This window comes from Mchenga conophoros, linkage group LG2, assembly GCF_057382185.1.
Source record: "Mchenga conophoros isolate Kocher_MC1m ecotype Shallow Benthic linkage group LG2, M_conophoros_male_GT1.1, whole genome shotgun sequence".
Taxonomy (NCBI): domain Eukaryota; kingdom Metazoa; phylum Chordata; class Actinopteri; order Cichliformes; family Cichlidae; genus Mchenga; species Mchenga conophoros.
In genome coordinates this window covers 6471065-6483570 of record NC_140527.1, presented here as the reverse complement: position 1 = coordinate 6483570, position 12506 = coordinate 6471065, and the positions used below count along the sequence as shown (strand labels likewise).

Here is a 12506-nt window from a genome sequence, read left to right as displayed (position 1 = left end):
ATATTCCAGAACTAACTCTCCTTGGCAGGGTAAACACCATCCTTTGTGAAACACAACCTATTTCTAACTCTAATAACTGCACACATAAAATTACACTGCTCCATAATGCCATCTAGCCAGGTATAAAAACAGTCTCTGAGCTGGGAAGTACTCTCTCACCACTTCAAGGAACATTAAATACAGATGGAGGGTGAAGAAAAGAGAGCTCCAAAATAACAAGAGGACAGGAGACGTGTCTGCTGTTTGCAAACATCTCAGTTTTAAAAATTAAGACTCGTTTGGTTCATTTGTGGTCACACTGCCTCTGAGGTGGACTTTCACTGTAGGCTCAGGCTCCACACACAGCAACAAGGAAACAGGTAAGACAAAGATAACATTTCATTCAAAGCAAACATTTTTGCATTTTGATGGAGGAGGATTATGAATTTGGATTTGCACTGATTACTAAAACTACTTGCACCTTGCATAAGGATCCACACCAGCATCAATTGCATGTTTTTCTAATTGCCAACAAATTCAATTAAAACCCCCAAAACCAACAACATAGTAGTCGATATATCAGTACCTGTGGCACCAAGCACCAAACCAATATCGTTCATACTGGGAATGTAAATCATTACAATAGACCACAAAGGTACAATTTAATAATGAGAAAAGGGTTTTATTTTTCTTTCCCAGGCAAAACAGCTGGGTGCTGTATTCAAACAAGATAAGTAGTTCATCTGCAGGGGGCAATTTTCAGCTGTGGAGTAACACATGTTTTTTGTGATAGCACGCTTTTATGCCAGCAAGCAATCAGCTTGGTGCATGTGACATTCATGGCAAATAAATACAGCTGCAGTGGTTGTGTTTAATGCATTAAAATATGTTGTGGGGCAGCACGGTGGCACGGTGGTTAGCACTAATGCCGCACAGCAAGAAGGTCCTGAGTTCAATTCCACCATCAGGCCGGGGTCTTTCTGTGTGGAGTTTGCATGTTCTCCCCGTGTTTGCGTGGGTTCTCTCCGGGTACTCCGGCTTCCTCCCACCGTCCAAAGACATGCAACTTGTGGGGATAGGTTAATTGGATAATCCAAATCGCCACTAGGTGTGAATGTGCGAGTGAATGTGAGTGTGAATGGTTGTCTGTCCCTATGTGTTAGCCCTGCGACAGACTGGCGACCTGTCCAGGGTGTACCCTGCCTCTCGCCCTATGACAGCTGGGATAGGCTCCAGCGCCCCCCGCGACCCTGAAAAGGATAAGCGGAAGCAAATGGATGGATGGATGGTACAAGTGTCTGCACAGTAACAGAGTTGTATGATATCAGAGGTCTAAACTATAGTGTGCACAAACTGTGCAGTACATGTTTATCAGTATGGGAACAGGTTAGTGTTTTTAACTGACAATGTTCTGACTGTTTACCAACAGCTATTTGCATTACCAATAACAAGATAATAATTGTCTCAGTTATTAATCTCTGGCTCACTTCCACAGTGTCTCTTTTGTACAGTCTCCTTCCCCTTAACCCCAGTTGGTTGGAGTAGATGGTCTTTATCCTTCAAGCTTGGGTCCTCTATTAGAGGTCTGAGAGCTTGAGGGTCCCGCACAGTGTGTTTGCTGTTCCTAGGATTGCGCTCCTATGGACACAGATCTTGGATGTCATTCCTGGATTCAGCTGGAGCCACTCACTCAGTTTGGAGTGCTCCGATTACCACTGTTCCCTTCACTTTCGACATCTGTTACGTTTCGGTGTGTCAGTGTTTTGTTTTTGCATGACTTATGTATTTCCTGTTTTACTTTGAAAGTCTGTGTTATCTTAGTGTGTTCAGTTTACATTTTCCCTGTCTCGTCAGTTCTAATTTGCCCCAGCTGTGTTTCCCTCCTGTGGTCCATTTCCTGATTGCTCCCTCTATGTATTTAAACCCTGTTTCAGTGTGTCATGGTCGCGATCTCCCCCGTGTTGTAAATAGTTTGGTGTTTTGTTGTAAATAAATAGTCTGTTGTAAATAGTTGTGAATGGGTTTGTTAATACTTTCGTCATGGGATATTTTCGTTTTGGGATTTTGGTGGAGAGCCTTCGTGGTTTTATTTTCCTTATCTTTGTTTTTCTACGTTGCACCCCGGTTGCCTAGGCCGGGGTGTAACATATGGGGGCTCGTCCGGGATCGGTGGAGGGTCCGAAGGAGGGACAGCTTCGGCCTTCTGTCTTCGCTGGAGGGTCCGAGGACCGCTTCAGCCTCCGTCTGTCTTAATCAAACTTTTCACTTGGGGTTACATGTTTGATTTTTGGGTAGGGGGAAATGTTACGTTTCGGTGTGTCAGTGTTTTGTTTTTGCATGACTTATGTATTTCCTGTTTTACTTTGAAAGTCTGTGTTATCTTAGTGTGTTCAGTTTACATTTTCCCTGTCTCGTCAGTTCTAATTTGCCCCAGCTGTGTTTCCCTCCTGTGGTCCATTTCCTGATTGCTCCCTCTATGTATTTAAACCCTGTTTCAGTGTGTCATGGTCGCGATCTCCCCCGTGTTGTAAATAGTTTGGTGTTTTGTTGTAAATAAATAGTCTGTTGTAAATAGTTGTGAATGGGTTTGTTAATACTTTCGTCATGGGATATTTTCGTTTTGGGATTTTGGTGGAGAGCCTTCGTGGTTTTATTTTCCTTATCTTTGTTTTTCTACGTTGCACCCCGGTTGCCTAGGCCGGGGTGTAACATATGGGGGCTCGTCCGGGATCGGTGGAGGGTCCGAAGGAGGGACAGCTTCGGCCTTCTGTCTTCGCTGGAGGGTCCGAGGACCGCTTCAGCCTCCGTCTGTCTTCGCTGGAGGATCCGAGGGACCGCTCCAGCCTTCATCCGCCTTCGCTGGAGGATCCGAGGGACCGCTCCAGCCTTCTGCAGCTGGTGGGCTGCGTGTCCGTGTGTGCAGCTGGTGGGCTGCGTGTCCGTGTGTGCAGCTGGTGGGCTGCGTGTCCATGTGTGCAGCTAGTGAGCTGCTCGTCTGTCTTCGCTGGAGGATCCGAGGGACCGCTCCAGCCTTCATCCGCCTTCGCTGGAGGATCCGAGGGACCGCTCCAGCCTTCATCCGCCTTCGCTGGAGGATCCGAGGGACCGCTCCAGCCTTCATCCGCCTTCGATGGAGGATCCGAGGGACCGCTCCAGCCTTCTGCAGCTGGTGGGCTGCGTGTCCGTGTGTGCAGCTGGTGGGCTGCGTGTCCGTGTGTGCAGCTGGTGAGCTGCTCATCCGCCTTCGCTGGAGCGTCCGAGGGACCGCTCCAGCCTTCATCCGCCTCTGCTGGAGGGTCCGGGGGACCGCACCAGCCTTCGTCGTCTGCTGGAGGGTCCGTGGGACCGCTCCAGCCTCCATCAGCTTCGTCTGCCTTCATCCGCCTTCGCTGGGGGGAGGGTCCGTGGGACCGCCCCAGCCTTTGTCGCCGCTGGAGGGTCCGAGGGACCGCTCCAGCCTTCATCCGCCTTCGCTGGAGGGTCCGAGGGACCGCTCCAGCCTTCATCCGCCTTCGCTGGAGGGTCCGTGGGACCGCTCCAGCCTTCGTCGTCTGCTGGAGGGTCAGTGGGACCGCTCCAGCCTTCATCAGCTTCGTCTGCCTTCGCTTCAGCCTTCGTTTGTCTGAATCAAACTTTTCACTTGGGGTTACATGTTTGATTTTTGGGTAGGGGGAAATGTTACGTTTCGGTGTGTCAGTGTTTTGTTTTTGCGTGACTGTTATGTATTTCCTGCTTTACTTTGAAAGTCTGTGTTATCTTAGTGTGTTCGGTTTACATTTTCCCTGTCTCGTCAGTTCTAATTTGCCCCAGCTGTGTTTCCCTCCTGTGGTCCATTTCCTGATTGCTCCCTCTATGTATTTAAACCCTGTTTCAGTGTGTCATGGTTGCGATCTCCCCCGTGTTGTAAATAGTTTGGTGTTTTGTTGTAAATAAATAGTCTGTTGTAAATAGTTGTGAATGGGTTTGTTAATACTTTCGTCATGGGATATTTTCGTTTTGGGATTTTGGTGGAGAGCCTTCGTGGTTTTATTTTCCTTATCTTTGTTTTTCTACGTTGCACCCCGGTTGCCTAGGCCGGGGTGTAACAACATCTTCTCAAGCTCCTCTCTCAGCCCTTGCCATTTCTTGAACTTCTCATGTTCCACGAGAAGTTTGAGTGATAGCAAGTGATCACAACATCAGGAAGAAGGAACAGTTGCAGCATATGGTCGCCCCTTCCCTTATCCTGGTTCTGCTGGAGGTTTCTTCCTGTTAAAAGTAAGATTTCTTCAAAGGGGGTCGAATGACTGTTGGAGTTGTCTCTGTTTCTTTGTCGGATCTTTACATTACAAAATAAAGCACCTTGAGGTAACTGTTGTGAGTTGGTGTTGAGTTGAATTAAATGCTCAGACATCCTGGGGGCGTATTCTATTTTGACCTCAGCAGTGTTGGGGAGTAATGGAATACATGTACCGCCGTTACGTATTTAAAATACAAAATATGAGTAACTGTATTCCGTTACAGTTACCGTTTAAAAAGGTGGTATTTAGAATACAGTTACTTTGTTGAAATAAATGGATTACATGGCGGTACTTTCCTGTTTCATATCGTGGCGGATCAGGACTGTTTGGGTTTTGTTTGACAGCTACGTTCTGTTGTTCCAGGCGGCAGCACTACGGTTGCCATGGTTACAGGGTGACGCTCTCTCTCTGCGTGTTTCCTGGGTGAGAGAGCACCTTTTTGTTGTTGTTGTTGTTGCGCTAAGCTAATAGGCAGAATGCTACAGACATAGCCCTAAAGAACGTAGCCTCATGGACAGTGTAGTCCGTGCTGCAGGGAAAATGGACTGCCATACCCGTTATGTGTCTGTGAGCAAGAGGAGGGAGAAAAAGGAAAAGTACGAGCTGTCATCGAGCAAAAACGGGAGCTGGAAGCATGTAAATATAATAATAACCACTGCAGCCAAGAAGAGTGCCTGACCAGGCCAGTTGTAAGTATGCTATTAAGACTCGACTGTACACCGTGTTCGTGTTTTCCTCCGAAAACAATAAGTTCCGTTGGAGCAGCCTTTCAACGCCTCTCTCTGTCTCTCACTAGCAAAGTTGACCCACACAACAAAGTAAAGCTAGTTTTCAGCTACGAGCCCGACAGGGAACCGACGTATTAGCCAGAGGTCCCTTTACTACGGTTCAGAGCCGCGGACCTTCAGTAATAGTAATAAATATCACAGCAATAGTACATTAACGTAGTTGTAAACAGCATGATAATATATTAAGTAATCCAAAGTATTCAGAATACGTTACTCTCATTGAGTAACATAACGGAATACGTTACAGAATACATTTTGGGGCATGTATTCTGTAATCTGTAGTGGAATACATTTTAAAAGTAACCTTCCCAACACTGGACCTCAGAACTTCTAGGCCATACTTGGCCTGCATACTATGCTAGCCACCTGGTTATGGTGTTCCTGTATACCCTGCTTGCTAGCATCTTGGAACCTGCCGTTATGTGCTGTATTGTCTTAGGGGTATCTTTGCACAGCCATCACATGTCGTCTTGCCTTGTGTGGTAGACTCCAACCTCTATTGATCTTGTGTTCAGACTAGGAAGGAGGTTGAGGACTAGCGAGTGTCATCGGTCTCCTTCCTTCCACTTACCATACAGTCTCAGGATGCTGGATTAGGGGTGAAACCCTCCGTGCATGGTAAGGAGCTTTCTTGCCTTCATGTCAGTGGCTTCCATCTCCTTTGACCAGCTTATTATCACAGCAGGTTATCTGATGTTTGGCAGGGCATGGGTATTGCTAGATCTTGTTATTTCCATTCAGCTGACTCCTCAAGGCTTGCCTGACTCTCTGCAGGTATTTGGTGGTTGCAGCTTTCCTAGCAGCCTCTTCTTGGTTAAAATGGGGAAAATTTGCTCATGTTTACATGAGCCAATTAAAGATGCACAGCAAGATTTTGTACCATCTGGAAATTAGCAATGGAGGAATCACCAACCCCCATATGAAGTGCATAACGGTGATCAAATGGTGAGAAAGACATGGATTACTGTCTCAAAGTGCTGCCTAAAAAGAACTGCCTTTAATTTTGTCAGCTGCCTAAATTGCAAAAAGCTTCATCACCCATCTGACTGTAAAGTGTCCACTTTAACCAGGTGATGAAAGGCCTTTATAGCATTAAGACACTTAAGCAACAGTCTAACAGAGAATGCAACATTCTTTGTAAGAGGGACATAAATCTGACTATAATTTACATAACAGTGAAATGAAATGCTGTGCTTCCTAAGTATGGAGCGAAGTGGGAGCAAATATTTGTATCACCATTTATCATGCTATGCAAATAATATTTGAAGACAAACTATATATATTAAAGATATTAACTGTAGGTTTGTGATCCTCAGACTGAGTAGAAAAGAACAGCTCAAACAACAGATTCAAACACTTTTGAAACGGACCCATGCATACAAACTTTGGCACAATGTTTATTTTTTTTCCACTGATTTATTAGATTTTTTTGCTAAAGGAACCTAATGATTTTATACACACGCACACACAAAACGGCCAAATTCATTCCTGACTTTATTTTAGACAGATTTGTTTTAGTGAATTATTATGGATGAAGCAAACACAGACAGCTCCACTATAAAATGATACTATTACATCACCCCAATCCTGTACTGAAACCTTGTCAACTGAGGTCTTAAAATGTCATTCCTACTTGAATCAAAACCTCTATTGATGTAGACTAAAAAAATATATTTCTACAGTTCAAAAGAAAATGTTTTGAAAATCCATTTATATCATCCACTGTATATTTTATATATTCTTTATTGACTTCAAGCCCCTGTGGCATGGTGTCATTTTAATCTTTGTGCAGCTTTGTAAAACAAGTGAATGAAAGTATACAGTGTTCGAAGGAAAAATAGAAGTACAGAAACAAAGCTGATAAATAATAAACACAAAGAAACAAAGGTGTAAAAAAAAAATATTTCTGCAAACAAAGGTCTCTCACAAATCCTCATTGCTTGCAATGAATAGGACGAGTCTGATAGGGGAAAAAAAAAAAACTAACCAAGCACATCTTAAGCTGTATAGTTCCAATTTAACTTCCCTTAGCCTAAGTATTGTCTGTGGTTATGTGAGGCATACAAATTAAAAAAATTTTTTTACACAGTTACACAGCAAATTCAAAAGTGTTAAATTTTTTGGTGTTAATAGTCTCCTTGCAAAAGTAGAGTTAATTTTACTCTAAGCAGAGTCACATTCTTTTAATGTAACTCTGAGGTGTAAAATGATAGTAGTTAAAATAGAGTGTTAAAAATGAGTGTTTCTCTGTCAAATCTGGAGGTGTTAAAATGGAAACATTAACTCCTGACCTCTTAACTCTGAACTCCTAGAGGGGCTATGACACCAACAGAGTAAATTCACAGACTCCGCCCCCAGCACGGCTCCAATCGAAGCTGAAGTGAAGTCGTTTCAGAACATTTGCTCTACATATTTGAGTTGTTTGCCATGCTTGGTAAGTCACTTTTTCAAAGATTGTTTCAATTGTTATTAGCTTTTACTTCTGTGGCTCTTTGGAGTTGAGACAAAGCTGTGTGGAAGGCATTAGCCATGTTGCTCGCTGATAGCATAATATTCTGTTTTAGCTAGCTGAAAGGTATTGTTTGCGGGCAAATACCACAGCCTTGAAAAAAAGCTTGCATGTGAATTTTCAGTCAAACTTTTGGTCAAATACACCTAAAACAATGTCTAGAATGTGAAATGTTGGTATAATGGTGCTACTTGAAGCCTGAAAACGATCGCCCATAAAAATAAAAATAAAAAAACGAGCAAACAGCAGTAGCAGACGTCCTGACTGGATTCTACGTTAGCATAGATCCCTCCAGAGTTTTGTGCACACGGTTTAGGTAAAAATGAAAAAGGTTGAGGTTTTACATTTAGTTCAGTATTACCTGTTGCCTGCGTCCTTGTCTTTTGGGAAAATACTTTACACAAGTAATGGCTCAAAGAGGATTCCTTTTTTTTTTTTTTACTGTGCTGCAATTGTTTACTGGATTATTTGTGCCATTAATTAGTGTCAACTAATTTTTATTCGATCTCCGCACAGGATATGCTTGTGAAGATGGAATATGGGGGAGAGCAGAAGTGCGTTGAAGTTCCACAAAGGGATGAATGAAGGACATGCATATTGTATTGAAGAAATAAGTGATGAGAATGCTGTTATTTGCATTTACCAGCTCACCTATGTCAGACCTTTTGATAAACAAAATTCTAATGAAAGTGAGAACATGTATACTGTTACATCTTTCAGAAAATGTTTTGAAATTGTGGTGCACAGTTCAGAATAAATGTTTTTCAAAAACCATTGCATCTTTTTAGTAAATGTTTATTTCCAAAAGAAATTTCTAGAAGTTCAGAACAGTAAAATTCCCGCTTTTTAGAATGAATTAGAAGATAACTCTTACGTAGTTAAACTAAAATACTCTTTGAGAGTTAATATATAAACTCTTAACACCAAGTGTTAAATTATCAACTCCAGACAGATTTGGTGTTTAACACTAAATCAGAGTTAACGTACCAACTCTCCAAAAAGAGTTAAATTAACACTCTCTGGTGTGGACCCATATAGACACTTTAATAGTGTTGAAATCAAATCCGACAGTGTTAATTTGGACATGATGGATTTGCTGTGTACTAAAAAGAAATGTGTAAACCACTACATTACTGAGCTACTTTTTCAGCCATTCTGTTACAGATTTGCTGCTGTGTTCAAGATCATTGTCCTGTTGCATTGCCCATTCAGACAGATGCCCTCACATTTTGTATAAAGAGGAGTTCATGATTGACTTCATGACTGCAAGGTCCCATGGCTGCAAAACAAGCCCACCACCATGCTTGACTGTTGGTATGAGGCGTTTGTGCTGATATGCTGTTTAGTATTCACCAAACGTGTTGGTCTCCATTATGACCACACATCTCCTCTTGGGTCTTGTCTGTCCAGGGGACATTCTTCTAGAAGTCTTGTGGTTTCTTTGGATGCAAATTTGCAGGCCTAAGTTGTGCGGACAGTGGGTTTCTCTTGACACCCATTCCAAATATGTCATATTTGTCTTTTATAATTATACTATCATGAGCTAAGAATTTAGCTAAGAATTTAATGTGCTAACTGTGGTTTGTGGATTCTCAACTGTGCCTCTTGGGTTTGTTTTTTTTTTTGTAATTTCTCTAATGAATGGAGGGTCTGGTCTTGGGACAAATTTGGTGAGACATCCACTCTTGCAACGATTCTGCCATTGTGTTAACACACCTGAATGCTTCAAAGCATCAAACAGCCATGTTTGCTTATAATAAATCAATCAATCAAATGAATCTTGTTTGCATTACATAGTTACCCTTGTATTCCCTGTGGAAGCAGTAAGAGTGTACTTTGTTTTTTTACAGGACTGCATAGAGTTCTGCAAGAACTTTTTTCATGAGTGTACACTCACCACCACTTGGATAAATCTGCCTGGTCTGATGATTCTTGATTTCTGCTGTGACATTCTGATGGCATTGTCAAATTTTTTTGTAAACAACATGACAGCATGGATCCATGCTGGCTGGTATCAATGGCTCAGGCAGCTGCTGGTGGAATAATTGTGTTGGAAATATTTTTTGACAGACTTTAGCAGCAATTCAGCATTGTTTAAATGCTACAACCTGCCTGAGTACTGCTGCTAATATGTCCATCACTTTATGACTACAACGTACCCATCATCTGGTGGTTTGCAACTGTAGCAGCAGGATAACATACTAAATGATTTCTGAGGAAGGGGATTAACTGTCGAAAGGCTCTTAAATACAAAGAGGATTTTAATCATTTTAATAATTGTGATCCGTTTTGATTGTTTCGCTACTTTTGGACTAGCCTGTTTTCTCTTCAGTTTGATCAATATTGAAATTTCTCAGTTGTAACAATACCATTTTGAGGATGAATATACTGTAACGAGATGATGTACGTAAAAATTAGTTTAGGTTGCAGATTAACTTCATGGGGTCAGCTTTTACCAACATTAGCTAATCTCCCAGCAATTGGCTCGGTCTTAACAGTTTAATCTTACTCCAGCAATCACATTAAACTCATGCTTCTCAACCACATTCGGAGGGTGATTAGCTTTTAACAGCAGCTTTATGTGTCAGCGTTGCTCCTAACTGTAGAAAATGAACAGAAATAAATAGGACTCCTGCTGTGACAATACCATTTCAGAGAGAGAATGATTGCAGGTAAATGGTATATTAATAAGGCAGTATTATGCACAGGGGATTTCTGCTGCAGTGAGAATTTAGGCATGGTAGGCTGGTATGTGTGAAAGACTACAGCAGAAACTGTCACGGCCTGCGTCGACAGACCGTGGGGAGGTGGGGAAACAGGACCCAAGCGCCGGACTCTTCAATGCAAACAGTGTTTATTTACAAGGTGGTGAAGTAAGCAACAATAAATCCCCTAGTGTCCCAGACTCCCGTTCCGTGTCCTCATCCAGTGTCAGTGCTCTGTGTCTCCACTCCTTAGTGTTAGTGTGGTCCGTCTTTGCTGCACTCTCGTCCCGCAATTCTCCTGGGAAAGTAACAGAAGCAGCCGTAAATACACCACTCAGTAACCAAACTCTAATTCACTGACTTCTAACTGGGAAACTAACGGAAGTCTCACGAAACGATCCAGCGTCGGAGAGAGTTGCACCACACTCCTAAGTAGCTCCTCCAACGAGGCTTGTCCTACCAGACACACCCATACACAGACCCATACACATACCTGTAAGCAGGGAAACCAGGGACAGCCACACAATACATCAAAAGTACATATAACAAGTAACATAAATCCAAAAAAGTGGGCCCTGGGTCCCTCAGAAACATTGAATTGGTTAAAGGCTGCAGTGCAAAATTCAGTCATTAGAATATCTTTAATGAATCTAATGAGGGACTGTTAAATGGGTCGATGATGACCGGGAATGAGCAGTCTGTTATCACAGCTGGTCTGCTCATTGACAACGCAAAAACGTTGACTACTTCCATCATCTTGTTTCATTTCAAGGAATTTTTTTAGATTTTGAGAGTGATGCAATGCAGTTGGCACTTATTCACTACTCAGTACTTATTCAGCACACGTTACAATGGGCTGTTTAGAGTGGAGCATGCAAATGTTACTGTTAGGTGTTCTTGATGCCACTGGAGTTTAGAGAACCTTTGAGTTAAATTTGTTACAAATCAATTGTGCATTTCACAAATGAGAGTAGTACTGCAGCAGAGGTCAGTTTAGTAGGTTGGGATTTTTCTTTAGTTTTATTTGCTGTTTTTACTGCCTTACGGCACTGTAAAACCTACACAGGTTTTTCTGTTTTTACTTTCTTTGTTAAGAACATTGAATTTGTTTTATAAAATAAAATTGCATTTACCCTTATCTTCAATATAACAACTGTATGCATTTACACACACACTCAAATATACATAGCTGATATATCTATATGTGTGTGCCTAAGTAAAGAGAAACAACAGCCCAGCATTACTTTAAGAAGGTCAGTGAGTCCAGAAAATCGCTAAAACTTTGAATGTGGCCCAAAGTGCAGTCGCAAAAACCATCAAGGGCTATGACAAAACTGGCTCACATGAGAACCACTCCAGGATAGGTAGACCAAGAGTCACTTCTGCTGCTAAGGATTGCTTCGAGTCACCAGCCTCAGAAATCACACGTTGACAGCCCCTCAGATTAGACCCAGATAAATGCCAGACAAAGTTCCAGTAGCAGACACATCTCTACATCAACTGTTCAGAGGAGACTGCAAAAATCAGGCCTCAAACAGCTGCTAAGAAACTTCTACCAAGGAAAAACAACAACAGATTTGTTTGGGGCCAAGAAATACAAAGAGTGGACATTAGACCAGTGGAAATCTGTGCTTTGGTCTGATGAGTCCAAATTTGAGATCTTTGGTTCCACCTGCCGTGTCTTTGTGCGACACAGAAAAGGTGAATTGATGGTCTCTACATGCATGGTTCCCACTGTGAAACATGGAGGAGGAGGTGCTACAGTGAGAACCTATAACGTAAATAGTCATGAATGAAATGATTATGAAATAAAGAAAAAACATTAAATGAAAACATGTGTCCGAACTTGTAGTGTGAGGTTGGTAGTGCATGTGTGTGTGTACCCCAAAACTGGGCGAAAAGAAAACTGGAATTCCAGTTATCTGTTACAAGGATGTTGGGTTGTCGGGTTTTACCAAGTCTCTAGGCTTGTGTGGCTGGGGCTTTAGCATTTTAAAATCAGATGTTACACACAAAGCCTCAATCAGACTCTAATCAAGGGAAATTGGACATTCACACAGTACCAACTTCTTAATTGTGATGCAGATCCAGCCTAAAGCATACCCATTTGGGTGTAGTGATGGATGCAGACCTAAACTTAGAAAAGCACATTAAGAAAATAATAATATCAGCTTACTATCACCTCAAGAATATTTCAAGGATAAAAGATCTGATGTCTCAACAAGACGTGGAAAAACTAGTCCAT

General features: G+C 42.3%; 1 long non-coding RNA gene across 1 annotated transcript; it reads left to right on the top strand.

Annotated features, from left to right (window-relative positions):
* The first annotated feature begins 7402 nt into the window (after nt 1-7402).
* LOC146581604 (uncharacterized) lies at nt 7403-8330 on the top strand. Its single transcript, XR_014888556.1, has 2 exons — nt 7403-7481; nt 8073-8330. It is a non-coding gene; the product is annotated as an uncharacterized LOC146581604 (long non-coding RNA).
* Nucleotides 8331-12506: the final 4176 nt, after the last annotated feature.